Raw genomic sequence first — 5,233 nt, 5'->3', positions numbered from 1 at the left:
GGGGGGGGGGGCTCTGCTCAGAGCAGGTGCTAGATGGATAAAGTCACGTGACTGTCCTCAGGACCAAAGGTCACGACAAAGGACGTGGGGGCTGGTTTTGTACATGAGAACACAACCTGGAGGCAGTCTTCTCTGCTGAAGACACCCCAACTTCACTTACAGTCCTGGAAATGCTACACTCACACAAGAATTAGGGCAATAACTCTGACCACCCGCGCACTGGACACCAGGGATGCCTGGAGCAGGGCCAGGACACACAAAGCAAGCCTGAACCAGGTACTTGGAGTTCAAAGACGACGGGTAGCTGCTATTCCGAAACCCCAGCTTTTCACTTCTGTGTTCGCCTTCCCCGCATCTTCCGCCCCTTGGGTTGGCATCTCAGGGATTCTGTCTGAGGATGGCAGAAGGCACCACTTTAGAAGACATGGCCCTGGCGTGGGGCACACGCCTGTAACCCCAGTGCTGTGGAAGGCTGAGGCAGGAGGGTCCAAAGTTCAAGGCCAGCCTGGGCAACTCAGTGAGACTATCTCAAATTAAAAATTAAAAAGGACTGGGGATGTAGCTTAATGCAAAGGTTCTGGGTTCAGTCCCCAATACCACACACACCACACACACACAGAAAGTGGCCGAAACTGTGAGTCACCATCAAGAGCATCAGAACTGCAGAATGAGTCCAGCCTTGTGGACAGCGCCAGCCCCACGGAGTTTCTCTGGTGGAGAACACCACACTCCAAGTACCAAGTACATCTCAGAAACCGCCAACTAACAGCACAGGGCGCTGGGGTCACCCTAATCCACACAGGGCCCTCGGGGAAGCCTGAGCTGGATGTCAGGATAAGTTTCCAAGTCCAGCTGGCGCCATCTGCCTCTAGGGCAGTGGAATTGGGTCAGGTGGCCTCCACAGTAAGGAGGTGAGTGGCTCTGCTTCTCATGTCCTTGGGGGGAGGAGGAGGAAGAGGGAAAGCCCGCCCGCCCTCCCCACCCCTCCTCACAGACTCTGGGAGAATAAAGAGCCTGACAGGCCAGCAGAGCACTCCCTGCCTCAGTCAGACCATAGCCCCAACCTCAGAATGGGGTCCCCACGCCTCTGTCCCCTCCCCAGACCGGGAAGTGACCTGGGCAGTCCTCTGCATCCCTTCCTTTCCTGCGAACTCTGACCTTACAGTTGGGGTTGGTCAGCCTCCTCCATGTTGCTTAAGATGGAGGCGTTGCCTGGGCAACAGCGATGTCACTGAGAAGTGCTTCCTGGGTGGCCTCAGGGATGCAGGGGAATCCACCAGGGTCCCAACTGTCCTAGGTTCCCGAGGCCTGCTGGGCATTATGGAGGGCCCCTGATCTCCAGAAGGCCTCTTTATTCTGCCTCCTCTTTGGATCCTTGGGACAGGCCATGATTTGAACCAACCAGAACACATCAAAAGGACAGGACAAGCAGCTTTGTCCTCAGTGTGGAACTGGCTGCTCGGGGGACCCCAAGGACGTCGTCCTCCATTCAGGCACTGAGGTCAAAGTAGTGGCCTGGCAGGACAGCCAGCTTGGCAGAGAGTGCAGATGCTCACCGCCCTTCGTGCTGGTCGGGCATCGGTTCAGCTCAGGGCTTTCTCCACCTCAGCCAGCTCAATCCCCAGCCCTGTGGCTCCTCCCTTCTCCCGATGAGAACCCGAGGCTTGGAATAGACCAGGCGCTTGCCCGGCCACTGAAAACACCCAGTGCGGCAGAGGCAGGACCCTGGCCTGCACAGTATGCCCACCCAGGCCACACCTCCCTGGATCTGGGCACGGAAAGACGAGCCCCAAGAGGCCTGGACAGAGACCAAGTCCCCAGGGGCTGGCCGGGTAGGGAAGGGGACCCGAGGCACAGCGCACACTGCCCTGGGATGGCTTCACCCCACGTCATGGGCAGGGCCGGGAAAGGAGGCTGCCTGACTCAGGTCCCCAGGGCTCAGCGCTGACTGGGGGCTGCGCTTCACCACTCTGTGCCTGGCTTTCTTCCGACCCTCCCAGCTACCGCACCAGCCTCTTAATTTGCGCAGAGCATTTACTCCTTGGGCCTGTATCCATGACTCTGAGGCTGCATCGAACTTAGGCAAATCTGTGTAGCTAGGAGCTAAGGCTCAGAGAGCACTGAACAAACAAGTAAATACAATGAGAAATGCCAGTTATACAAGAATAAAGGGTGGGCCAGGGATTTAGCGCAGAGGTTCTGCTGCCAGCCTTACAAGCACAAGGTCTGGAGTTTGATCCCTGGTACCAAAAACAACAACAAAAAGAATAAAGTGAGCAAAGCTGCAGGCTAACACAACCCTGCCCTGGGCACTGGCCAGGGCTGACCTGAGCAGTTCCCCTTAGAGGTGGCTGTCCACTGGCGCGTGGACCACACAGGTGGCCCGCACTGCTAGACAGCAGGGCCCCACCCTCCTTCCTGCTCTGACTCTGGCTTTGCTAAGCAAAGGCTCCCCAAAGGCTTGCCCCGGATGCAGGGAACAGATGACAAGATGACGTCCAGTCTGGGTAACAACGGTCCCCAAAATCCTACAAATTAATAAGCAAGCATTCTGACATGCACACCCTCTTCTGGGAGCTATCAGGGTGGCGCAGGAGCCCAACCACTCTGAAAATGACAGAATAAGGCTTCTGAGCAGGCACAGCTAAGCCAGTCCCTGGGGCTAGCACCCCTGGGCAACCCGCTGGGCACCAGCTGCCTTTCCAGGGACTGCTTGCTGCCCCGTGCTGAGCCTGTTCTGTCCCAGCGTCTCTGGACAGGATGCTTTGCGATGCTCAGGTAGCTGATCAGGTGCTGAGATGTTCTCAGGAGCTAAGCAATCACATACCTGGCATGGAGGGCGTGGGCACAGGCTTCCTGGATGGCCACGTGCGGCCTCTGTGTAGGGGTAGGACTCGGACAAGGAAGCGGTCAGCAGGGCAGGGTGAAGGGCTGCAGTTAGGAGGCCAGCCCGGCACTCCTGGGCACTCTGCACCTGTGGCCCCTGCCTGTGTCAGGCCTGCATGCGCCCAGGTGGCGCTGACTCACCACCTCATGTCAGACCCGACCTGGCCCTGCCACCTCCAGCTGCTGGGTGATCAGGAAGACTTCCCTCAGCCATCAAGGCGGGGCCAGCCCCTCTTCCTCCCTTCTCCACCCTTCCACCGCCCAGGCTGAGTGCTGGCACATCCTCCGAAGAGAATGAAAAAGGCCACTGCGCTCCCCTCCTTCCCATGAGGGTCCCAGCCCAAGTCACTTTCAGACTTAACCTGCTTCTTGTTCCATCGGTGCTCAGTGACTGGCACTCAGCTTACAGCCTAACACTTTATTGCCCTGGGCCTCAGTCTCCTCATCTGAAAAATGGGGACAACAACACTCCACAGGACTCTTCTGAAGATTAGATGAGTTAAGCCCACGGTGTCTAGGCCTCAATCATCAGGGCTGTTCTGAAGGGCACTGGGCTGGGGAGTGAATCTAGAGCACAGGCCTCCTGTCAGCTATGTGCCTTGGCCCTAGGCCCTGTCTCCAAACAGCATGGACACAAGCACTGCAAAGCCAGCAGCAGCGCTGGAGGCTGTCTCAGCCCTCAGCACCTAGCAGCTGGCTCCTCCCAGCCCAGCAGGTCAAGACCAGAGGGCAGGCCTGTGGGTCCAGCCCCTCCGGGAGGGCCCTGCTCCATGGAGTCCTCTCAGCTCCAAAGTGGAGCCCTGGAACCTACCCAGGGAATGGCTGGGGCAACTGGCTGTGCTGACAGCTAGGCTGCTGCCTGAGTACAGACCCTAGGCCATGCAGACAAGTCTGTTTCCCCGGACACCTGAGGGCCCAGCCTTGTACCCTTAGGCTCCTCAGTCCTGGAGCCCGGTCTGGCTTGCCCTTCTCCATCAGAACGCACTTCACAAAGCACCCACAGCAATCCGACCCTTCTCCCAACAGTGCCCACTAGGCTGGCAGTGCTGTCCCTCCGCCAGGTGGCACTGACAACTGGGCCCGTCCAGCCACCACCCCAACCCTACCCTGCTGACTCCACACACGGGGTGGTCATCACTGTCTCCCTGGGAAACTGCACCTTCTTCATAAAACAGGACCCCTGCTCTCCACCTTTCTCTTGCTCTCTCTCTCTCTTTTTTTTTTTTTTTTTTTTTTTTTTTTTTTTTTGAGACAGGGTCTCACTGTGTAGTTGAGACTGACCTGGAACTCACTATGTAGCCCAGGCTGGTCTCGAACTCACAGCGATTCTCCTGCCTCAGCCTCCCGAGTGCTAGGATTATAGGTGTGCGCCACCAGGACTGGTATCTTTCTCTTTATTGACCCCCCACCCCCAAGGGTCCAAAAAGGAAAAACACAAAACCAGCTTCCTCCGGGATGACAGCTTCTCTGTGGGCAACTTTCTCTCCATAAATCCCAGCACCTCCTCACCCTCTGATAAGATAGATGTCCACACACACCTCGGGGGAGGGCAGAGCAGCAGACAGGGGTGACTTCTGTGACGCTGACATCAGGTTAAAAGCTCAGATCATTGCCACCTGAAAGTCCGGGCTTGAAACCGATGTAAATCAAAAATTACTCAGTTAGAGGGGAGCAGGTAGAACCGCTCCAGGGTGAGCCACAAGCGGATGATGCGGTGGAACGGCCGGCCGGGAGCAGCCAACACTCAGGGAGTTAGCAAACCGCGAAAGCCACTCGGGCACTGCAGGCCGGGGGAGGGCTCGGGTCAGCAGCAGCAAGGCCACCTGCGCCGCACCCCTTCTGCACTGCCAGGCCTGACTCGGGGCTGCAGTGGCCCAGCCTCAGCTATCCTCGGGAGAAGTGGCCTGTATAAGGCAAGCGCCCTGCTCAAATGTGAAAGAGGGACGAGGAAACAGGAGGCATCCCCGACACCGACTTGGATCCCAAATCCCAGGGCCCAGGACGCTGCCAGGATCTGGGGGGCGCTGGAGGGCCGGGGAGGCAGAAGGAGGCTCGCCCGACCGTCCTGCTCCGCGCGCCGCACTTTGTTTTAAGGAGAAGGCGCGCTTTAGGCGGGAAGTCTGGCCCGGTGCTCCGGCTCCCTCTACCCCGGAGGTGGTGGGGCACTGGCCCGGGCCTGAATGTGGCTCAGGAGACAGGCGGCGGCGGCTGCTGCCCCGCGTGGGGTCTGTACTCACAGTCACGCTGGACAGAGGAAAGACCAGCTCCCCTCCCGCTCGCTTTCCACTTTCCCGGGAGGGAGGGCAGTGCGGCCACGCCGGGGCGGCTCCGCGCTCAGCGCCGCTCG

General features: G+C 58.6%; 1 protein-coding gene across 4 annotated transcripts in view; it reads right to left on the bottom strand.

The window, feature by feature from the left end:
* The window catches only part of Itprip (inositol 1,4,5-trisphosphate receptor interacting protein), a 29,923-nt gene extending 24,710 nt beyond the window's left edge, over positions 1-5,213 (bottom strand). Inside the window, exon 1 of one of the 4 annotated variants that reach the window (XM_033761441.1) lies at positions 5,124-5,213. The gene's annotated coding sequence lies outside the window, so the exon portion shown is untranslated. The other 3 variants (XM_010626485.3, XM_010626488.3, XM_010626486.3) reach the window with 3 other exon arrangements.
* Positions 5,214-5,233: the final 20 nt, after the last annotated feature.

This window comes from Fukomys damarensis, unplaced genomic scaffold (genome assembly GCF_012274545.1).
Source record: "Fukomys damarensis isolate Sample0158 unplaced genomic scaffold, DMR_v1.0_HiC HiC_scaffold_8, whole genome shotgun sequence".
NCBI classification, from domain to species: Eukaryota; Metazoa; Chordata; class Mammalia; order Rodentia; family Bathyergidae; genus Fukomys; species Fukomys damarensis.
This window is presented reverse-complemented; position numbering and strand designations above follow the sequence as displayed.